Raw genomic sequence first — 23,623 nt, 5'->3', positions numbered from 1 at the left:
ATGGGCTTTACAATTGTGAAGTTTTCACATGTCCTGTTTTACAATCAAGTCTCCCTTCCTCACTGTCCTAGCTCCCCTAACCTTTCGAAACCCACCCTAGTTCAGACCAAGTGACCTAATGGACAAAGCATCTGACTTCAAATAGGAAGATTGAAGGGTCGAGTTCCTTTGTGGTTGCTCTTCTTGTACTTACTCACTGGATGTGCCTGGAAAATCTTTTTTTCCGTGTGTTTCAAGGTTGCAAAAACAGGGTAACATTCAAGCGAAAAGGTTTTATCAATCACACTTCTTCACTGCTAAAGAGGTATGCACAAATAGCAATTATCTTCCGGAACTCAATGTGCTGCTCTTAAGACCAGGATGTTCAATTGAGAAGGTTAGAGCGTAGAGGCGATGGTGCCAGTGGCTGATCTTCTTTCTTGCCCCTAATCTCTACTTACAAAAAATCTGAATTCCCATCTGTCTGCAGTGCTCATTTGAAAAAAGAAACAAATCTACAAGAGGCCCTATTACAAGTCAGTACATGAGATCAGCAAAGACCCACTTCCTTCAATTAAAATGATTTCATCTCCAACTGTTTGGCCATGGAACTGCATCATCTCTGATGTCCAAAAGACAGGATTATGACGTCACCCATTGTGAAAGGGCCATCTTATGTCAGACAAAAATCACTGAGACATTGACGCAGCTGTGCAGCTGGGAAAATGACTCCTTTGCAGCATCCTGGGCCGGTTAGCTCAGATGGTTAGAGTGTGATGCTAATAACGCCAAGGTCATGGGTTCAATCCCCATACTGGCCATTGAAAAGCACGATGCAAGCAACTCTTTCCAAGGCAAGATTAATCCTGACTGCACGGTTGCTTGCTTTTCACATGCTACATAAACCTGGCCTTTTGAGTTATCAACCAGGTAACATTGCTGACTGAACTGTCTTGCATAAGAAACCTTTCCCGCATTTCCTTTTTAGTTAATGATATCAAAGAATACTCACATAATTTTACATTCCCAGATAGTTCAACGCTGTCTACAGGTTTTGCAATTCAAAAAATTATTCACATGTACGTTTTTACAATCAAGTCTCCCTTCCTCACTCACCCAGCTCCTCTAGCCTCCTGAAACAAACCTCTGTTCAGACCACACAGTCTAATGAGCACGGCTCCAGTCCTTTGAAAGACTTGGTTCCGACCACGTGGCCTAATGGACAAGGCGTCTGACTTCGGATCAGAAGATTGAGGGTTCGAGTCCCTTTGTGGTTGAGCTTCCAGTCCTTTCTGTTTGATGTGCCTGGAAAGTACAACCTTCCATGGGTTTTTCATGGTCGTAGGAACAGAGTGACACTTAAGCAAAGGAAGCTATTATCAATCACCCTCACTGAGCTGTTTTGCACAAGAAACATTTTCCTGCATGTACATATGCACACAATGATATGGAAGAGTATCTGACACAACATCACATTCACAAATGCTTCAACGCTGTCTATCGGTTTTACAATTGTGAAGTTTTCACATGTCCTGTTTTACAATCAAGTCTCCCTTCCTCACTGTCCTAGCTCCCCTAACCTTTCGAAACCCACCCTAGTTCAGACCAAGTGACCTAATGGACAAAGCATCTGACTTCAAATAGGAAGATTGAAGGGTCGAGTCCCTTTGTGGTTGCTCTTCTTGTACTTACTCAATGGATGTGCCTGGAAAATCTTTTTTTCCGTGTGTTTCAAGGTTGCAAAAACTGGGTAACATTCAAGCGAAAAGGTTTTATCAATCACACTTCTTCACTGCTAAAGAGGTATGCACAAATAGCAATTATCTTCCGGAAGTCAAATTTGCTGCTCTTAAGACCAGGATGTTCAATTGAGAAGGTTAGAGCGTAGAGGCGATGGTGCCAGTGGCTGATCTTCTTTCTTGCGCCTAATCTCTACTTACAAAAAATTTGAATTCCCATCTGTCTGCAGTGCTCATTTGAAAAAAGAAACAAATCTACAAGAGGCCCTATTACAAGTCAGTACATGAGATCAGCAAAGACCCACTTCCTTGAATTAAAATGATTTCATCTCCAACTGTTTGGCCATGGAACTACATCATCTCTGATGTCCAAAAGACAGGATTATGACGTCACCCATTATGAAAGGGCCATCGTATGTCAGACAAAATCACTGAGACATTGACGCAGCTGTGCAGCTTGGAAAATGACTCTTTTGCAGCATGCTGGGCCGGTTAGCTCAGATGGTTAGAGAGTGGTGCTAATAACGCCAAGGTCATGGGTTCCGTCCCCATACTGGCCATTGAAAAGCACGATGCAAGCAACTCTTTCCAAGGCAAGATTAATCCTGACTGCACGGTTGCTTGCTTTTCACATGCTACATAAACCTGGCCTTTTGAGTTATCAACCAGGTAACATTGCTGATTGAACTGTCTTGCATAAGAAACCTTTCCCGCATTTCCTTTTTAGTTAATGATATCAAAGAATACTCACATAATTTCACATTCCCAGATAGTTCAACGCTGTCTACAGGTTTTGCAATTCAAAAAATTATTCACATGTACGTTTTTACAATCAAGTCTCCCTTCCTCACTCACCCAGCTCCTCTAGCCTCCTGAAAAAACCTCTGTTCAGACCACACAGTCTAATGAGCACGGCTTCAGTCCTTTGAAAGACTCGGTTCCGACCACGTGGCCTAATGGACAAGGCGTCTGACTTCGGATCAGAAGATTGAGGGTTCGAGTCCCTTCGTGGTTGAGCTTCCAGTCCTTGCTGTTTGATGTGCCTGGAAATTACAAACTTCCATGGGTATTTCATGGTTGTAGGAACAGAGTGACACTTAAGCAAAGGAAGCTATTATCAATCACCCTCACTGAGCTGTTTTGCACAAGAAACATTTTCCTGCATGTACTTATGCACACAATGATATCGAAGAGTATCTGACACAACATCACATTCACAAATGCTTCAACGCTGTCTATGGGCTTTACAATTGTGAAGTTTTCACATGTCCTGTTTTACAATCAAGTCTCCCTTCCTCACTGTCCTAGCTCCCCTAACCTTTCGAAACCCACCCTAGTTCAGACCAAGTGACCTAATGGACAAAGCATCTGACTTCAAATAGGAAGATTGAAGGGTCGAGTCCCTTTGTGGTTGCTCTTCTTGTACTTACTCACTGGATGTGCCTGGAAAATCTTTTTTTCCGTGTGTTTCAAGGTTGCAAAAACAGGGTAACATTCAAGCGAAAAGGTTTTATCAATCACACTTCTTCACTGCTAAAGAGGTATGCACAAATAGCAATTATCTTCCGGAACTCAATGTGCTGCTCTTAAGACCAGGATGTTCAATTGAGAAGGTTAGAGCGTAGAGGCGATGGTGCCAGTGGCTGATCTTCTTTCTTGCCCCTAATCTCTACTTACAAAAAATCTGAATTCCCATCTGTCTGCAGTGCTCATTTGAAAAAAGAAACAAATCTACAAGAGGCCCTATTACAAGTCAGTACATGAGATCAGCAAAGACCCACTTCCTTGAATTAAAATGATTTCATCTCCAACTGTTTGGCCATGGAACTGCATCATCTCTGATGTCCAAAAGACAGGATTATGACGTCACCCATTATGAAAGGGCCATCGTATCTCAGACAAAATCACTGAGACATTGACGCAGCTGTGCAGCTGGGAAAATGACTCTTATGCAGCATGCTGGGCCGGTTAGCTCAGATGGTTAGAGCGTGGTGCTAATAACGCCAAGGTCATGGGTTCAATCCCCATACTGGCCATTGAAAAGCACGATGCAAGCAACTCTTTCCAAGGCAAGATTAATCCTGACTGCATGGTTGCTTGCTTTTCACATGCTACATAAACCTGGCCTTTTGAGTTATCAACCAGGTAACATTGCTGACTAAACTGTCTTGCATAAGAAACCTTTCCCGCATTTCCTTTTTAGTTAATGATATCAAAGAATACTCACATAATTTCACATTCCCAGATAGTTCAACGCTGTCTACAGGTTTTGCAATTCAAAAAATTATTCACATGTACGTTTTTACAATCAAGTCTCCCTTCCTCACTCACCCAGCTCCTCTAGCCTCCTGAAACAAACCTCTGTTCAGACCACACAGTCTAATGAGCACGGCTTCAGTCCTTTGAAAGACTCGGTTCCGACCACGTGGCCTAATGGACAAGGCGTCTGACTTCGGATCAGAAGATTGAGGGTTCGAGTCCCTTTGTGGTTGAGCTTCCAGTCCTTTCTGTTTGATGTGCCTGGAAAGTACAAACTTCCATGGGTTTTTCATGGTCGTAGGAACAGAGTGACACTTAAGCAAAGGAAGCTATTATCAATCACCCTTACTGAGCTGTTTTGCACAAGAAACATTTTCCTGCATGTACATATGCACACAATGATATCGAAGAGTATCTGACACAACATCACATTCACAAATGCTTCAACGCTGTCTATGGGCTTTACAATTGTGAAGTTTTCACATGTCCTGTTTTACAATCAAGTCTCCCTTCCTCACTGTCCTAGCTCCCCTAACCTTTCGAAACCCACCCTAGTTCAGACCAAGTGACCTAATGGACAAAGCATCTGACTTCAAATAGGAAGATTGAAGGGTCGAGTTCCTTTGTGGTTGCTCTTCTTGTACTTACTCACTGGATGTGCCTGGAAAATCTTTTTTTCCGTGTGTTTCAAGGTTGCAAAAACAGGGTAACATTCAAGCGAAAAGGTTTTATCAATCACACTTCTTCACTGCTAAAGAGGTATGCACAAATAGCAATTATCTTCCGGAACTCAATGTGCTGCTCTTAAGACCAGGATGTTCAATTGAGAAGGTTAGAGCGTAGAGGCGATGGTGCCAGTGGCTGATCTTCTTTCTTGCCCCTAATCTCTACTTACAAAAAATCTGAATTCCCATCTGTCTGCAGTGCTCATTTGAAAAAAGAAACAAATCTACAAGAGGCCCTATTACAAGTCAGTACATGAGATCAGCAAAGACCCACTTCCTTGAATTAAAATGATTTCATCTCCAACTGTTTGGCCATGGAACTACATCATCTCTGATGTCCAAAAGACAGGATTATGACGTCACCCATTATGAAAGGGCCATCGTATGTCAGACAAAATCACTGAGACATTGACGCAGCTGTGCAGCTGGGAAAATGACTCTTTTGCAGCATGCTGGGCTGGTTAGCTCAGATGGTTAGAGAGTGGTGCTAATAACGCCAAGGTCATGGGTTCCATCCCCATACAGGCCATTGAAAAGCACGATGCAAGCAACTCTTTCCAAGGCAAGATTAATCCTGACTGCACGGTTGCTTGCTTTTCACATGCTACATAAACCTGGCCTTTTGAGTTATCAACCAGGTAACATTGCTGACTGAACTGTCTTGCATAAGAAACCTTTCCCGCATTTCCTTTTTAGTTAATGATATCAAAGAATACTCACATAATTTCACATTCCCAGATAGTTCAACGCTGTCTACAGGTTTTGCAATTCAAAAAATTATTCACATGTACGTTTTTACAATCAAGTCTCCCTTCCTCACTCACCCAGCTCCTCTAGCCTCCTGAAAAAAACCTCTGTTCAGACCACACAGTCTAATGAGCACGGCTTCAGTCCTTTGAAAGACTCGGTTCCGACCACGTGGCCTAATGGACAAGGCGTCTGACTTCGGATCAGAAGATTGAGGGTTCGAGTCGCTTCGTGGTTGAGCTTCCAGTCCTTTCTGTTTGATGTGCCTGGAAAGTACAAACTTCCATGGGTTTTTCATGGTCGTAGGAACAGAGTGACACTTAAGCAAAGGAAGCTATTATCAATCACCCTCACTGAGCTGTTTTGCACAAGAAACATTTTCCTGCATGTACATATGCACACAATGATATCGAAGAGTATCTGACACAACATCACATTCACAAATGCTTCAACGCTGTCTATGGTTTTTACAATTGTGAAGTTTTCACGTCCTGTTTTACAATCAAGTCTCCCTTCCTCACTGTCCTAGCTCCCCTAACCTTTCGAAACCCACCCTAGTTCAGACCAAGTGACCTAATGGACAAAGCATCTGACTTCAAATAGGAAGATTGAAGGGTCGAGTCCCTTTGTGGTTGCTCTTCTTGTACTTACTCACTGGATGTGCCTGGAAAATCTTTTTTTCCGTGTGTTTCAAGGTTGCAAAAACAGGGTAACATTCAAGCGAAAAGGTTTTATCAATCACACTTCTTCACTGCTAAAGAGGTATGCACAAATAGCAATTATCTTCCGGAACTCAATGTGCTGCTCTTAAGACCAGGATGTTCAATTGAGAAGGTTAGAGCGTAGAGGCGATGGTGCCAGTGGCTGATCTTCTTTCTTGCCCCTAATCTCTACTTACAAAAAATCTGAATTCCCATCTGTCTGCAGTGCTCATTTGAAAAAAGAAACAAATCTACAAGAGGCCCTATTACAAGTCAGTACATGAGATCAGCAAAGACCCACTTCCTTGAATTAAAATGATTTCATCTCCAACTGTTTGGCCATGGAACTGCATCATCTCTGATGTCCAAAAGACAGGATTATGACGTCACCCATTATGAAAGGGCCATCGTATGTCAGACAAAATCACTGAGACATTGACGCAGCTGTGCAGCTGGGAAAATGACTATTTTGCAGCATACTGGGCCGGTTAGCTCAGATGGTTAGAGAGTGGTGCTAATAACGCCAAGGTCATGGGTTCCATCCCCATACTGGCCATTGAAAAGCACGATGCAAGCAACTCTTTCCAAGGCAAGATTAATCCTGACTGCACGGTTGCTTGCTTTTCACATGCTACATAAACCTGGCCTTTTGAGTTATCAACCAGGTAACATTGCTGACTGAACTGTCTTGCATAAGAAACCTTTCCCGCATTTCCTTTTTAGTTAATGATATCAAAGAATACTCACATAATTTCACATTCCCAGATAGTTCAACGCTGTCTACAGGTTTTGCAATTCAAAAAATTATTCACATGTACGTTTTTACAATCAAGTCTCCCTTCCTCACTCACCCAGCTCCTCTAGCCTCCTGAAACAAACCTCTGTTCAGACCACACAGTCTAATGAGCACGGCTCCAGTCCTTTGAAAGACTCGGTTCCGACCACGTGGCCTAATGGACAAGGCGTCTGACTTCGGATCAGAAGATTGAGGGTTCGAGTCCCTTTGTGGTTGAGCTTCCAGTCCTTTCTGTTTGATGTGCCTGGAAAGTACAAACTTCCATGGGTTTTTCATGGTCGTAGGAACAGAGTGACACTTAAGCAAAGGAAGCTATTATCAATCACCCTCACTGAGCTGTTTTGCACAAGAAACATTTTCCTGCATGTACATATGCACACAATGATATGGAAGAGTATCTGACACAACATCACATTCACAAATGCTTCAACGCTGTCTATCGGTTTTACAATTGTGAAGTTTTCACATGTCCTGTTTTACAATCAAGTCTCCCTTCCTCACTGTCCTAGCTCCCCTAACCTTTCGAAACCCACCCTAGTTCAGACCAAGTGACCTAATGGACAAAGCATCTGACTTCAAATAGGAAGATTGAAGGGTCGAGTCCCTTTGTGGTTGCTCTTCTTGTACTTACTCACTGGATGTGCCTGGAAAATCTTTTTTTCCGTGTGTTTCAAGGTTGCAGAAACAGGGTAACATTCAAGCGAAAAGGTTTTATCAATCACACTTCTTCACTGCTAAAGAGGTATGCACAAATAGCAATTATCTTCCGGAAGTCAAATTTGCTGCTCTTAAGACCAGGATGTTCAATTGAGAAGGTTAGAGCGTAGAGGCGATGGTGCCAGTGGCTGATCTTCTTTCTTGCGCCTAATCTCTACTTACAAAAAATTTGAATTCCCATCTGTCTGCAGTGCTCATTTGAAAAAAGAAACAAATCTACAAGAGGCCCTATTACAAGTCAGTACATGAGATCAGCAAAGACCCACTTCCTTGAATTAAAATGATTTCATCTCCAACTGTTTGGCCATGGAACTACATCATCTCTGATGTCCAAAAGACAGGATTATGACGTCACCCATTATGAAAGGGCCATCGTATGTCAGACAAAATCACTGAGACATTGACGCAGCTGTGCAGCTGGGAAAATGACTCTTTTGCAGCATGCTGGGCCGGTTAGCTCAGATGGTTAGAGAGTGGTGCTAATAACGCCAAGGTCATGGGTTCCATCCCCATACAGGCCATTGAAAAGCACGATGCAAGCAACTCTTTCCAAGGCATGATTAATCCTGACTGCACGGTTGCTTGCTTTTCACATGCTACATAAACCTGGCCTTTTGAGTTATCAACCAGGTAACATTGCTGACTGAACTGTCTTGCATAAGAAACCTTTCCCGCATTTCCTTTTTAGTTAATGATATCAAAGAATACTCACATAATTTCACATTCCCAGATAGTTCAACGCTGTCTACAGGTTTTGCAATTCAAAAAATTATTCACATGTACGTTTTTACAATCAAGTCTCCCTTCCTCACTCACCCAGCTCCTCTAGCCTCCTGAAACAAACCTCTGTTCAGACCACACAGTCTAATGAGCACGGCTCCAGTCCTTTGAAAGACTCGGTTCCGACCACGTGGCCTAATGGACAAGGCGTCTGACTTCGGATCAGAAGATTGAGGGTTCGAGTCCCTTTGTGGTTGAGCTTCCAGTCCTTTCTGTTTGATGTGCCTGGAAAGTACAAACTTCCATGGGTTTTTCATGGTCGTAGGAACAGAGTGACACTTAAGCAAAGGAAGCTATTATCAATCACCCTCACTGAGCTGTTTTGCACAAGAAACATTTTCCTGCATGTACATATGCACACAATGATATGGAAGAGTATCTGACACAACATCACATTCACAAATGCTTCAACGCTGTCTATCGGTTTTACAATTGTGAAGTTTTCACATGTCCTGTTTTACAATCAAGTCTCCCTTCCTCACTGTCCTAGCTCCCCTAACCTTTCGAAACCCACCCTAGTTCAGACCAAGTGACCTAATGGACAAAGCATCTGACTTCAAATAGGAAGATTGAAGGGTCGAGTCCCTTTGTGGTTGCTCTTCTTGTACTTACTCAATGGATGTGCCTGGAAAATCTTTTTTTCCGTGTGTTTCAAGGTTGCAGAAACAGGGTAACATTCAAGCGAAAAGGTTTTATCAATCACACTTCTTCACTGCTAAAGAGGTATGCACAAATAGCAATTATCTTCCGGAAGTCAAATTTGCTGCTCTTAAGACCAGGATGTTCAATTGAGAAGGTTAGAGCGTAGAGGCGATGGTGCCAGTGGCTGATCTTCTTTCTTGCGCCTAATCTCTACTTACAAAAAATTTGAATTCCCATCTGTCTGCAGTGCTCATTTGAAAAAAGAAACAAATCTACAAGAGGCCCTATTACAAGTCAGTACATGAGATCAGCAAAGACCCACTTCCTTGAATTAAAATGATTTCATCTCCAACTGTTTGGCCATGGAACTACATCATCTCTGATGTCCAAAAGACAGGATTATGACGTCACCCATTATGAAAGGGCCATCGTATGTCAGACAAAATCACTGAGACATTGACGCAGCTGTGCAGCTGGGAAAATGACTCTTTTGCAGCATGCTGGGCCGGTTAGCTCAGATGGTTAGAGAGTGGTGCTAATAACGCCAAGGTCATGGGTTCCATCCCCATACAGGCCATTGAAAAGCACGATGCAAGCAACTCTTTCCAAGGCATGATTAATCCTGACTGCACGGTTGCTTGCTTTTCACATGCTACATAAACCTGGCCTTTTGAGTTATCAACCAGGTAACATTGCTGACTGAACTGTCTTGCATAAGAAACGTTTCCCGCATTTCCTTTTTAGTTAATGATATCAAAGAATACTCACATAATTTCACATTCCCAGATAGTTCAACGCTGTCTACAGGTTTTGCAATTCAAAAAATTATTCACATGTACGTTTTTACAATCAAGTCTCCCTTCCTCACTCACCCAGCTCCTCTAGCCTCCTGAAAAAACCTCTGTTCAGACCACACAGTCTAATTAGCACGGCTTCAGTCCTTTGAAAGACTCGGTTCCGACCACGTGGCCTAATGGACAAGGCGTCTGACTTCGGATCAGAAGATTGAGGGTTCGAGTCGCTTCGTGGTTGAGCTTCCAGTCCTTGCTGTTTGATGTGCCTGGAAATTACAAACTTCCATGGGTTTTTCATGGTTGTAGGAACAGAGTGACACTTAAGCAAAGGAAGCTATTATCAATCACCCTCACTGAGCTGTTTTGCACAAGAAACATTTTCCTGCATGTACTTATGCACACAATGATATCGAAGAGTATCTGACACAACATCACATTCACAAATGCTTCAACGCTGTCTATGGGCTTTACAATTGTGAAGTTTTCACATGTCCTGTTTTACAATCAAGTCTCCCTTCCTCACTGTCCTAGCTCCCCTAACCTTTCGAAACCCACCCTAGTTCAGACCAAGTGACCTAATGGACAAAGCATCTGACTTCAAATAGGAAGATTGAAGGGTCGAGTCCCTTTGTGGTTGCTCTTCTTGTACTTACTCAATGGATGTGCCTGGAAAATCTTTTTTTCCGTGTGTTTCAAGGTTGCAGAAACAGGGTAACATTCAAGCGAAAAGGTTTTATCAATCACACTTCTTCACTGCTAAAGAGGTATGCACAAATAGCAATTATCTTCCGGAAGTCAATGTGCTGCTCTTAAGACCAGGATGTTCAATTGAGAAGGTTAGAGCGTAGAGGCGATGGTGCCAGTGGCTGATCTTCTTTCTTGCCCCTAATCTCTACTTACAAAAAATCTGAATTCCCATCTGTCTGCAGTGCTCATTTGAAAAAAGAAACAAATCTACAAGAGGCCCTATTACAAGTCAGTACATGAGATCAGCAAAGACCCACTTCCTTGAATTAAAATGATTTCATCTCCAACTGTTTGGCCATGGAACTACATCATCTCTGATGTCCAAAAGACAGGATTATGACGTCACCCATTATGAAAGGGCCATCGTATGTCAGACAAAATCACTGAGACATTGACGCAGCTGTGCAGCTGGGAAAATGACTCTTTTGCAGCATGCTGGGCCGGTTAGCTCAGATGGTTAGAGAGTGGTGCTAATAACGCCAAGGTCATGGGTTCCATCCCCATACAGGCCATTGAAAAGCACGATGCAAGCAACTCTTTCCAAGGCAAGATTAATCCTGACTGCACGGTTGCTTGCTTTTCACATGCTACATAAACCTGGCCTTTTGAGTTATCAACCAGGTAACATTGCTGACTGAACTGTCTTGCATAAGAAACCTTTCCCGCATTTCCTTTTTAGTTAATGATATCAAAGAATACTCACATAATTTCACATTCCCAGATAGTTCAACGCTGTCTACAGGTTTTGCAATTCAAAAAATTATTCACATGTACGTTTTTACAATCAAGTCTCCCTTCCTCACTCACCCAGCTCCTCTAGCCTCCTGAAACAAACCTCTGTTCAGACCACACAGTCTAATGAGCACGGCTTCAGTCCTTTGAAAGACTCGGTTCCGACCACGTGGCCTAATGGACAAGGCGTCTGACTTCGTATCAGAAGATTGAGGGTTGGAGGCGCTTCGTGGTTGAGCTTCCAGTCCTTGCTGTTTGATGTGCCTGGAAATTACAAACTTCCATGGGTATTTCATGGTTGTAGGAACAGAGTGACACTTAAGCAAAGGAAGCTATTATCAATCACCCTCACTGAGCTGTTTTGCACAAGAAACATTTTCCTGCATGTACTTATGCACACAATGATATCGAAGAGTATCTGACACAACATCACATTCACAAATGCTTCAACGCTGTCTATGGGCTTTACAATTGTGAAGTTTTCACATGTCCTGTTTTACAATCAAGTCTCCCTTCCTCACTGTCCTAGCTCCCCTAACCTTTCGAAACCCACCCTAGTTCAGACCAAGTGACCTAATGGACAAAGCATCTGACTTCAAATAGGAAGATTGAAGGGTCGAGTCCCTTTGTGGTTGCTCTTCTTGTACTTACTCACTGGATGTGCCTGGAAAATCTTTTTTTCCGTGTGTTTCAAGGTTGCAAAAACAGGGTAACATTCAAGCGAAAAGGTTTTATCAATCACACTTCTTCACTGCTAAAGAGGTATGCACAAATAGCAATTATCTTCCGGAAGTCAATGTGCTGCTCTTAAGACCAGGATGTTCAATTGAGAAGGTTAGAGCGTAGAGGCGATGGTGCCAGTGGCTGATCTTCTTTCTTGCCCCTAATCTCTACTTACAAAAAATCTGAATTCCCATCTGTCTGCAGTGCTCATTTGAAAAAAGAAACAAATCTACAAGAGGCCCTATTACAAGTCAGTACATGAGATCAGCAAAGACCCACTTCCTTGAATTAAAATGATTTCATCTCCAACTGTTTGGCCATGGAACTGCATCATCTCTGATGTCCAAAAGACAGGATTATGACGTCACCCATTATGAAAGGGCCATCGTATCTCAGACAAAATCACTGAGACATTGACGCAGCTGTGCAGCTGGGAAAATGACTATTTTGCAGCATGCTGGGCCGGTTAGCTCAGATGGTTAGAGCGTGGTGCTAATAACGCCAAGGTCATGGGTTCAATCCCCATACTGGCCATTGAAAAGCACGATGCAAGCAACTCTTTCCAAGGCAAGATTAATCCTGACTGCACGGTTGCTTGCTTTTCACATGCTACATAAACCTGGCCTTTTGAGTTATCAACCAGGTAACATTGCTGACTGAACTGTCTTGCATAAGAAACCTTTCCCGCATTTCCTTTTTAGTTAATGATATCAAAGAATACTCACATAATTTCACATTCCCAGATAGTTCAACGCTGTCTACAGGTTTTGCAATTCAAAAAATTATTCACATGTACGTTTTTACAATCAAGTCTCCCTTCCTCACTCACCCAGCTCCTCTAGCCTCCTGAAACAAACCTCTGTTCAGACCACACAGTCTAATGAGCACGGCTCCAGTCCTTTGAAAGACTCGGTTCCGACCACGTGGCCTAATGGACAAGGCAACTGACTTCGGATCAGAAGATTGAGGGTTCGAGTCGCTTCGTGGTTGAGCTTCCAGTCCTTGCTGTTTGATGTGCCTGGAAAGTACAAACTTCCATGGGTTTTTCATGGTTGTAGGAACAGAGTGACACTTAAGCAAAGGAAGCTATTATCAATCACCCTCACTGAGCTGTTTTGCACAAGAAACATTTTCCTGCATGTACTTATGCACACAATGATATCGAAGAGTATCTGACACAACATAACATTCACAAATGCTTCAACGCTGTCTATGGGCTTTACAATTATGAAGTTTTCACATGTCCTGTTTTACAATCAAGTCTCCCTTCCTCACTGTCCTAGCTCCCCAACCTTTCGAAACCCACCTTAGTTCAGACCAAGTGACCTAATGGACAAAGCATCTGACTTCAAATAGGAAGATTGAAGGGTCGAGTCCCTTTTTGGTTGCTCTTCTTGTACTTACTCACTGGATGTGCCTGGAAAATCTTTTTTTCCGTGTGTTTCAAGGTTGCAAAAACAGGGTAACATTCAAGCCAAAAGGTTTTATCAATCACACTTCTTCACTGCTAAAGAGGTATGCACAAATAGCAATTATCTTCCGGAAGTCAATGTGCTGCTCTTAAGACCAGGATGTTCAATTGAGAAGGTTAGAGCGTAGAGGCGATGGTGCCAGTGGCTGATCTTCTTTCTTGCCCCTAATCTCTACTTACAAAAAATTTGAATTCCCATCTGTCTGCAGTGCTCATTTGAAAAAAGAAACAAATCTACAAGAGGCCCTATTACAAGTCAGTACATGAGATCAGCAAAGACCCACTTCCTTGAATTAAAATGATTTCATCTCCAACTGTTTGGCCATGGAACTACATCATCTCTGATGTCCAAAAGACAGGATTATGACGTCACCAATTATGAAAGGGCCATCGTATGTCAGACAAAATCACTGAGACATTGACGCAGCTGTGCAGCTGGGAAAATGACTCTTTTGCAGCATGCTGGGCCGGTTAGCTCAGATGGTTAGAGCGTGGTGCTAATAACGCCAAGGTCATGGGTTCCATCCCCATACTGGCCATTGAAAAGCACGATGCAAGCAACTCTTTCCAAGGCAAGATTAATCCTGACTGCACGGTTGCTTGGTTTTCACATGCTACATAAACCTGGCCTTTTGAGTTATCAACCAGGTAACATTGCTGACTGAACTGTCTTGCATAAGAAACCTTTCCCGCATTTCCTTTTTAGTTAATGATATCAAAGAATACTCACTTAATTTCACATTCCCAGATAGTTCAACGCTGTCTACAGGTTTTGCAATTCAAAAAATTATTCACATGTACGTTTTTACAATCAAGTCTCCCTTCCTCACTCACCCAGCTCCTCTAGCCTTCTGAAACAAACCTCTGTTCAGACCACACAGTCTAATGAGCACGGTTTCAGTCCATTGAAAGACTTGGTTCTGACCACGTGGCCTAATGGACAAGGCGTCTGACTTCGGATCAGAAGATTGAGGGTTCGAGTCCCTTTTTGGTTGAGCTTCCAGTCCTTTCTGTTTGATGTGCCTGGAAAGTGCAAACTTCCATGGGTTTTTCATGGTCGTAGGAACAGAGTGACACTTAAGCAAAGGAAGCTATTATCAATCACCCTCACTGAGCTGTTTTGCACAAGAAACATTTTCCTGCATGTACATATGCACACAATGATATCGAAGAGTATCTGACACAACATCACATTCACAAATGCTTCAACGCTGTCTATGGGCTTTACAATTGTGAAGTTTTCACATGTCCTGTTTTACAATCAAGTCTCCCTTCCTCACTGTCCTAGCTCCCCTAACCTTTCGAAACCCACCCTAGTTCAGACCAAGTGACCTAATGGACAAAGCATCTGACTTCAAATAGGAAGATTGAAGGGTCGAGTCCCTTTGTGGTTGCTCTTCTTGTACTTACTCACTGGATGCGCCTGGAAAATCTTTTTTTCCGTGTGTTTCAAGGTTGCAAAAACAGGGTAACATTCAAGCCAAAAGGTTTTATCAATCACACTTCTTCACTGCTAAAGAGGTATGCACAAATAGCAATTATCTTCCGGAACTCAATGTGCTGCTCTTAAGACCAGGATGTTCAATTGAGAAGGTTAGAGCGTAGAGGCGATGGTGCCAGTGGCTGATCTTCTTTCTTGCCCCTAATCTCTACTTACAAAAAATCTGAATTCCCATCTGTCTGCAGTGCTCATTTGAAAAAAGAAACAAATCTACAAGAGGCCCTATTACAAGTCAGTACATGAGATCAGCAAAGACCCACTTCCTTGAATTAAAATGATTTCATCTCCAACTGTTTGGCCATGGAACTACATCATCTCTGATGTCCAAAAGACAGGATTATGACGTCACCAATTATGAAAGGGCCATCGTATGTCAGACAAAATCACTGAGACATTGACGCAGCTGTGCAGCTGGGAAAATGACTCTTTTGCAGCATGCTGGGCCGGTTAGCTCAGATGGTTAGAGAGTGGTGCTAATAACGCCAAGGTCATGGGTTCCATCCCCATACAGGCCATTGAAAAGCACGATGCAAGCAACTCTTTCCAAGGCAAGATTAATCCTGACTGCACGGTTGCTTGCTTTTCACATGCTACATAAACCTGGCCTTTTGAGTTATCAACCAGGTAACATTGCTGACTGAACTGTCTTGCATAAGAAACCTTTCCCGCATTTCCTTTTTAGTTAATGATATCAAAGAATACTCACATAATTTCACATTCCCAGATAGTTCAACGCTGTCTACAGGTTTTGCAATTCAAAAAATTATTCACATGTACGTTTTTACAATCAAGTCTCCCTTCCTCACTCACCCAGCTCCTCTAGCCTCCTGAAAAAACCTCTGTTCAGACCACACAGTCTAATGAGCACGGCTTCAGTCCTTTGAAAGACTCGGTTCCGACCACGTGGCCTAATGGACAAGGCGTCTGACTTCGGATCAGAAGATTGAGGGTTCGAGTCGCTTCGTGGTTGAGCTTCCAGTCCTTTCTGTTTGATGTGCCTGGAAAGTACAAACTTCCATGGGTTTTTCATGGTCGTAGGAACAGAGTGACACTTAAGCAAAGGAAGCTATTATCAATCACCCTCACTGAGCTGTTTTGCACAAGAAACATTTTCCTGCATGTACATATGCACACAATGATATCGAAGAGTATCTGACACAACATCACATTCACAAATGCTTCAACGCTGTCTATGGTTTTTACAATTGTGAAGTTTTCACGTCCTGTTTTACAATCAAGTCTCCCTTCCTCACTGTCCTAGCTCCCCTAACCTTTCGAAACCCACCCTAGTTCAGACCAAGTGACCTAATGGACAAAGCATCTGACTTCAAATAGGAAGATTGAAGGGTCGAGTCCCTTTGTGGTTGCTCTTCTTGTACTTACTCACTGGATGTGCCTGGAAAATCTTTTTTTCCGTGTGTTTCAAGGTTGCAAAAACAGGGTAACATTCAAGCGAAAAGGTTTTATCAATCACACTTCTTCACTGCTAAAGAGGTATGCACAAATAGCAATTATCTTCCGGAACTCAATGTGCTGCTCTTAAGACCAGGATGTTCAATTGAGAAGGTTAGAGCGTAGAGGCGATGGTGCCAGTGGCTGATCTTCTTTCTTGCCCCTAATCTCTACTTACAAAAAATCTGAATTCCCATCTGTCTGCAGTGCTCATTTGAAAAAAGAAACAAATCTACAAGAGGCCCTATTACAAGTCAGTACATGAGATCAGCAAAGACCCACTTCCTTGAATTAAAATGATTTCATCTCCAACTGTTTGGCCATGGAACTGCATCATCTCTGATGTCCAAAAGACAGGATTATGACGTCACCCATTATGAAAGGGCCATCGTATGTCAGACAAAATCACTGAGACATTGACGCAGCTGTGCAGCTGGGAAAATGACTCTTTTGCAGCATACTGGGCCGGTTAGCTCAGATGGTTAGAGAGTGGTGCTAATAACGCCAAGGTCATGGGTTCCATCCCCATACTGGCCATTGAAAAGCACGATGCAAGCAACTCTTTCCAAGGCAAGATTAATCCTGACTGCACGGTTGCTTGCTTTTCACATGCTACATAAACCTGGCCTTTTGAGTTATCAACCAGGTAACATTGCTGACTGAACTGTCTTGCATAAGAAACCTTTCCCGCATTTCCTTTTTAGTTAATGATATCAAAGAATACTCACATAATTTCACATTCCCAGATAGTTCAACGCTGTCTACAGGTTTTGCAATTCAAAAAATTATTCACATGTACGTTTTTACAATCAAGTCTCCCTTCCTCACTCACCCAGCTCCTCTAGCCTCCTGAAACAAACCTCTGTTCAGACCACACAGTCTAATGAGCACGGCTCCAGTCCTTTGAAAGACTCGGTTCCGACCACGTGGCCTAATGGACAAGGCGTCTGACTTCGGATCAGAAGATTGAGGGTTCGAGTCCCTTTGTGGTTGAGCTTCCAGTCCTTTCTGTTTGATGTGCCTGGAAAGTACAAACTTCCATGGGTTTTTCATGGTCGTAGGAACAGAGTGACACTTAAGCAAAGGAAGCTATTATCAATCACCCTCACTGAGCTGTTTTGCACAAGAAACATTTTCCTGCATGTACATATGCACACAATGATATGGAAGAGTATCTGACACAACATCACATTCACAAATGCTTCAACGCTGTCTATCGGTTTTACAATTGTGAAGTTTTCACATGTCCTGTTTTACAATCAAGTCTCCCTTCCTCACTGTCCTAGCTCCCCTAACCTTTCGAAACCCACCCTAGTTCAGACCAAGTGACCTAATGGACAAAGCATCTGACTTCAAATAGGAAGATTGAAGGGTCGAGTCCCTTTGTGGTTGCTCTTCTTGTACTTACTCAATGGATGTGCCTGGAAAATCTTTTTTTCCGTGTGTTTCAAGGTTGCAGAAACAGGGTAACATTCAAGCGAAAAGGTTTTATCAATCACACTTCTTCACTGCTAAAGAGGTATGCACAAATAGCAATTATCTTCCGGAAGTCAAATTTGCTGCTCTTAAGACCAGGATGTTCAATTGAGAAGGTTAGAGCGTAGAGGCGATGGTGCCAGTGGCTGATCTTCTTTCTTGCGCCTAATCTCTACTTACAAAAAATTTGAATTCCCATCTGTCTGCAGTGCTCATTTGAAAAAAGAAACAAATCTACAAGAGGCCCTATTACAAGTCAGTACATGAGATCAGCAAAGACCCACTTCCTTGAATTAAAATGATTTCATCTCCAACTGTTTGGCCATGGAACTACATCATCTCTGATGTCCAAAAGACAGGATTATGACGTCACCCATTATGAAAGGGCCATCGTATGTCAGACAAAATCACTGAGACATTGACGCAGCTGTGCAGCTGGGAAAATGACTCTTTTGCAGCATGCTGGGCCGGTTAGCTCAGATGGTTAGAGAGTGGTGCTAATAACGCCAAGGTCATGGGTTCCATCCCCATACAGGCCATTGAAAAGCACGATGCAAGCAACTCTTTCCAAGGCATGATTAATCCTGACTGCACGGTTGCTTGCTTTTCACATGCTACATAAACCTGGCCTTTTGAGTTATCAACCAGGTAACATTGCTGACTGAACTGTCTTGCATAAGAAACCTTTCCCGCATTTCCTTTTTAGTTAATGATATCAAAGAATACTCACATAATTTCACATTCCCAGATAGTTCAACGCTGTCTACAGGTTTTGCAATTCAAAAAATTATTCACATGTACGTTTTTACAATCAAGTCTCCCTTCCCCACTCACCCAGCTCCTCTAGCCTCCTGAAACAAACCTCTGTTCAGACCACACAGTCTAATGAGCACGGCTCCAGTCCTTTGAAAGACTCGGTTCCGACCACGTGGCCTAATGGACAAGGCGTCTGACTTCGGATCAGAAGATTGAGGGTTCGAGTCCCTTTGTGGTTGAGCTTCCAGTCCTTTCTGTTTGATGTGCCTGGAAAGTACAAACTTCCATGGGTTTTTCATGGTCGTAGGAACAGAGTGACACTTAAGCAAAGGAAGCTATTATCAATCACCCTCACTGAGCTGTTTTGCACAAGAAACATTTTCCTGCATGTACATATGCACACAATGATATGGAAGAGTATCTGACACAACATCACATTCACAAATGCTTCAACGCTGTCTATCGGTTTTACAATTGTGAAGTTTTCACATGTCCTGTTTTACAATCAAGTCTCCCTTCCTCACTGTCCTAGCTCCCCTAACCTTTCGAAACCCACCCTAGTTCAGACCAAGTGACCTAATGGACAAAGAATCTGACTTCAAATAGGAAGATTGAAGGGTCGAGTCCCTTTGTGGTTGCTCTTCTTGTACTTACTCAATGGATGTGCCTGGAAAATCTTTTTTTCCGTGTGTTTCAAGGTTGCAGAAACAGGGTAACATTCAAGCGAAAAGGTTTTATCAATCACACTTCTTCACTGCTAAAGAGGTATGCACAAATAGCAATTATCTTCCGGAAGTCAAATTTGCTGCTCTTAAGACCAGGATGTTCAATTGAGAAGGTTAGAGCGTAGAGGCGATGGTGCCAGTGGCTGATCTTCTTTCTTGCGCCTAATCTCTACTTACAAAAAATTTGAATTCCCATCTGTCTGCAGTGCTCATTTGAAAAAAGAAACAAATCTACAAGAGGCCCTATTACAAGTCAGTACATGAGATCAGCAAAGACCCACTTCCTTGAATTAAAATGATTTCATCTCCAACTGTTTGGCCATGGAACTACATCATCTCTGATGTCCAAAAGACAGGATTATGACGTCACCCATTATGAAAGGGCCATCGTATGTCAGACAAAATCACTGAGACATTGACGCAGCTGTGCAGCTGGGAAAATGACTCTTTTGCAGCATGCTGGGCCGGTTAGCTCAGATGGTTAGAGAGTGGTGCTAATAACGCCAAGGTCATGGGTTCCATCCCCATACAGGCCATTGAAAAGCACGATGCAAGCAACTCTTTCCAAGGCATGATTAATCCTGACTGCACGGTTGCTTGCTTTTCACATGCTACATAAACCTGGCCTTTTGAGTTATCAACCAGGTAACATTGCTGACTGAACTGTCTTGCATAAGAAACGTTTCCCGCATTTCCTTTTTAGTTAATGATATCAAAGAATACTCACATAATTTCACATTCCCAGATAGTTCAACGCTGTCTACAGGTTTTGCAATTCAAAAAATTATTCACATGTACGTTTTTACAATCAAGTCTCCCTTCCTCACTCACCCAGCTCCTCTAGCCTCCTGAAAAAACCTCTGTTCAGACCACACAGTCTAATGAGCACGGCTTCAGTCCTTTGAAAGACTCGGTTCCGACCACGTGGCCTAATGGACAAGGCGTCTGACTTAGGATCAGAAGATTGAGGGTTCGAGTCCCTTTGTGGTTGAGCTTCCAGTCCTTTCTGTTTGATGTGCCTGGAAAGTGCAAACTTCCATGGGTTTTTCATGGTCGTAGGAACCGAGTGACACTTAAGCAAAGGAAGCTATTATCAATCACCCTCACTGAGCTGTTTTGCACAAGAAACATTTTCCTGCATGTACTTATGCACACAATGATATCGAAGAGTATCTGACACAACATAACATTCACAAATGCTTCAACGCTGTCTATGGGCTTTACAATTATGAAGTTTTCACATGTCCTGTTTTACAATCAAGTCTCCCTTCCTCACTGTCCTAGCTCCCCAACCTTTCGAAACCCACCTTAGTTCAGACCAAGTGACCTAATGGACAAAGCATCTGACTTCAAATAGGAAGATTGAAGGGTCGAGTCCCTTTTTGGTTGCTCTTCTTGTACTTACTCACTGGATGTGCCTGGAAAATCTTTTTTTCCGTGTGTTTCAAGGTTGCAAAAACAGGGTAACATTCAAGCCAAAAGGTTTTATCAATCACACTTCTTCACTGCTAAAGAGGTATGCACAAATAGCAATTATCTTCCGGAAGTCAATGTGCTGCTCTTAAGACCAGGATGTTCAATTGAGAAGGTTAGAGCGTAGAGGCGATGGTGCCAGTGGCTGATCTTCTTTCTTGCCCCTAATCTCTACTTACAAAAAATTTGAATTCCCATCTGTCTGCAGTGCTCATTTGAAAAAAGAAACAAATCTACAAGAGGCCCTATTACAAGTCAGTACATGAGATCAGCAAAGACCCACTTCCTTGAATTAAAATGATTTCATCTTAAACTGTTTGGCCATGGAACTACATCATCTCTGATGTCCAAAAGACAGGATTATGACGTCACCAATTATGAAAGGGCCATCGTATGTCAGACAAAATCACTGAGACATTGACGCAGCTGTGCAGCTGGGAAAATGACTCTTTTGCAGCATGCTGGGCCGGTTAGCTCAGATGGTTAGAGAGTGGTGCTAATAACGCCAAGGTCATGGGTTCCATCCCCATACAGGCCATTGAAAAGCACGATGCAAGCAACTCTTTCCAAGGCATGATTAATCCTGACTGCACGGTTGCTTGCTTTTCACATGCTACATAAACCTGGCCTTTTGAGTTATCAACCAGGTAACATTGCTGACTGAACTGTCTTGCATAAGAAACCTTTCCCGCATTTCCTTTTTAGTTAATGATATCAAAGAATACTCACATAATTTCACATTCCCAGATAGTTCAACGCTGTCTACAGGTTTTGCAATTCAAAAAATTATTCACATGTACGTTTTTACAATCAAGTCTCCCTTCCTCACTCACCCAGCTCCTCTAGCCTCCTGAAAAAACCTCTGTTCAGACCACACAGTCTAATGAGCACGGCTTCAGTCCTTTGAAAGACTCGGTTCCGACCACGTGGCCTAATGGACAAGGCGTCTGACTTCGGATCAGAAGATTGAGGGTTCGAGTCCCTTTGTGGTTGAGCTTCCAGTCCTTTCTGTTTGATGTGCCTGGAAAGTGCAAACTTCCATGGGTTTTTCATGGTCGTAGGAACAGAGTGACACTTAAGCAAAGGAAGCTATTATCAATCACCCTCACTGAGCTGTTTTGCACAAGAAACATTTTCCTGCATGTACTTATGCACACAATGATATCGAAGAGTATCTGACACAACATAACATTCACAAATGCTTCAACGCTGTCTATGGGCTTTACAATTATGAAGTTTTCACATGTCCTGTTTTACAATCAAGTCTCCCTTCCTCACTGTCCTAGCTCCCCAACCTTTCGAAACCCACCTTAGTTCAGACCAAGTGACCTAATGGACAAAGCATCTGACTTCAAATAGGAAGATTGAAGGGTCGAGTCCCTTTGTGGTTGCTCTTCTTGTACTTACTCACTGGATGTGCCTGGAAAATCTTTTTTTCCGTGTGTTTCAAGGTTGCAAAAACAGGGTAACATTCAAGCCAAAAGGTTTTATCAATCACACTTCTTCACTGCTAAAGAGGTATGCACAAATAGCAATTATCTTCCGGAAGTCAATGTGCTGCTCTTAAGACCAGGATGTTCAATTGAGAAGGTTAGAGCGTAGAGGCGATGGTGCCAGTGGCTGATCTTCTTTCTTGCCCCTAATCTCTACTTACAAAAAATTTGAATTCCCATCTGTCTGCAGTGCTCATTTGAAAAAAGAAACAAATCTACAAGAGGCCCTATTACAAGTCAGTACATGAGATCAGCAAAGACCCACTTCCTTGAATTAAAATGATTTCATCTCCAACTGTTTGGCCATGGAACTACATCATCTCTGATGTCCAAAAGACAGGATTATGACGTCACCAATTATGAAAGGGCCATCGTATGTCAGACAAAATCACTGAGACATTGACGCAGCTGTGCAGCTGGGAAAATGACTCTTTTGCAGCATGCTGGGCCGGTTAGCTCAGATGGTTAGAGCGTGGTGCTAATAACGCCAAGGTCATGGGTTCCATCCCCATACTGGCCATTGAAAAGCACGATGCAAGCAACTCTTTCCAAGGCAAGATTAATCCTGACTGCACGGTTGCTTGGTTTTCACATGCTACATAAACCTGGCCTTTTGAGTTATCAACCAGGTAACATTGCTGACTGAACTGTCTTGCATAAGAAACCTTTCCCGCATTTCCTTTTTAGTTAATGATATCAAAGAATACTCACTTAATTTCACATTCCCAGATAGTTCAACGCTGTCTACAGGTTTTGCAATTCAAAAAATTATTCACATGTACGTTTTTACAATCAAGTCTCCCTTCCTCACTCACCCAGCTCCTCTAGCCTCCTGAAACAAACCTCTGTTCAGACCACACAGTCTAATGAGCACGGTTTCAGTCCATTGAAAGACTTGGTTCTGACCACGTGGCCTAATGGACAAGGCGTCTGACTTCGGATCAGAAGATTGAGGGTTCGAGTCCCTTTTTGGTTGAGCTTCCAGTCCTTTCTGTTTGATGTGCCTGGAAAGTGCAAACTTCCATGGGTTTTTCATGGTCGTAGGAACAGAGTGACACTTAAGCAAAGGAAGCTATTATCAATCACCCTCACTGAGCTGTTTTGCACAAGAAACATTTTCCTGCATGTACATATGCACACAATGATATCGAAGAGTATCTGACACAACATCACATTCACAAATGCTTCAACGCTG

At 42.7% G+C, this 23,623-nt stretch overlaps 13 non-coding genes across 13 annotated transcripts; all 13 read left to right on the top strand.

Moving 5' to 3' along the window:
* The first annotated feature begins 1,183 nt into the window (after positions 1 to 1,183).
* On the top strand, positions 1,184 to 1,256 carry trnar-ucg (transfer RNA arginine (anticodon UCG)). Its single transcript has one exon. It is a non-coding gene; the product is annotated as a tRNA-Arg (tRNA).
* A 1,404-nt stretch (positions 1,257 to 2,660) lies between these two features.
* On the top strand, positions 2,661 to 2,733 carry trnar-ucg (transfer RNA arginine (anticodon UCG)). The gene has a single exon. It is a non-coding gene; the product is annotated as a tRNA-Arg (tRNA).
* Positions 2,734 to 3,680: 947 nt separating this feature from the next.
* trnai-aau (transfer RNA isoleucine (anticodon AAU)) lies at positions 3,681 to 3,754 on the top strand. Its single transcript has one exon. It is a non-coding gene; the product is annotated as a tRNA-Ile (tRNA).
* A 383-nt stretch (positions 3,755 to 4,137) lies between these two features.
* Positions 4,138 to 4,210, top strand: trnar-ucg (transfer RNA arginine (anticodon UCG)). The gene has a single exon. It is a non-coding gene; the product is annotated as a tRNA-Arg (tRNA).
* Positions 4,211 to 7,089: 2,879 nt separating this feature from the next.
* Positions 7,090 to 7,162, top strand: trnar-ucg (transfer RNA arginine (anticodon UCG)). The gene has a single exon. It is a non-coding gene; the product is annotated as a tRNA-Arg (tRNA).
* A 1,405-nt stretch (positions 7,163 to 8,567) lies between these two features.
* trnar-ucg (transfer RNA arginine (anticodon UCG)) lies at positions 8,568 to 8,640 on the top strand. Its single transcript has one exon. It is a non-coding gene; the product is annotated as a tRNA-Arg (tRNA).
* Positions 8,641 to 12,541: 3,901 nt separating this feature from the next.
* trnai-aau (transfer RNA isoleucine (anticodon AAU)) lies at positions 12,542 to 12,615 on the top strand. The gene has a single exon. It is a non-coding gene; the product is annotated as a tRNA-Ile (tRNA).
* A 1,402-nt stretch (positions 12,616 to 14,017) lies between these two features.
* On the top strand, positions 14,018 to 14,091 carry trnai-aau (transfer RNA isoleucine (anticodon AAU)). Its single transcript has one exon. It is a non-coding gene; the product is annotated as a tRNA-Ile (tRNA).
* A 3,334-nt stretch (positions 14,092 to 17,425) lies between these two features.
* Positions 17,426 to 17,498, top strand: trnar-ucg (transfer RNA arginine (anticodon UCG)). The gene has a single exon. It is a non-coding gene; the product is annotated as a tRNA-Arg (tRNA).
* Positions 17,499 to 18,903: 1,405 nt separating this feature from the next.
* trnar-ucg (transfer RNA arginine (anticodon UCG)) lies at positions 18,904 to 18,976 on the top strand. Its single transcript has one exon. It is a non-coding gene; the product is annotated as a tRNA-Arg (tRNA).
* Positions 18,977 to 20,380: 1,404 nt separating this feature from the next.
* trnal-uag (transfer RNA leucine (anticodon UAG)) lies at positions 20,381 to 20,453 on the top strand. The gene has a single exon. It is a non-coding gene; the product is annotated as a tRNA-Leu (tRNA).
* Positions 20,454 to 21,855: 1,402 nt separating this feature from the next.
* Positions 21,856 to 21,928, top strand: trnar-ucg (transfer RNA arginine (anticodon UCG)). The gene has a single exon. It is a non-coding gene; the product is annotated as a tRNA-Arg (tRNA).
* A 946-nt stretch (positions 21,929 to 22,874) lies between these two features.
* trnai-aau (transfer RNA isoleucine (anticodon AAU)) lies at positions 22,875 to 22,948 on the top strand. Its single transcript has one exon. It is a non-coding gene; the product is annotated as a tRNA-Ile (tRNA).
* The last annotated feature ends 675 nt before the right edge of the window (positions 22,949 to 23,623 follow it).

Source organism: Channa argus, chromosome 20 (assembly GCF_033026475.1).
Source record: "Channa argus isolate prfri chromosome 20, Channa argus male v1.0, whole genome shotgun sequence".
In the NCBI taxonomy this organism is placed as follows: Eukaryota; Metazoa; Chordata; class Actinopteri; order Anabantiformes; family Channidae; genus Channa; species Channa argus.
The sequence above is the reverse complement of the archived record's forward strand: the minus strand, read 5'-3'. Positions and strand labels throughout refer to the sequence as shown.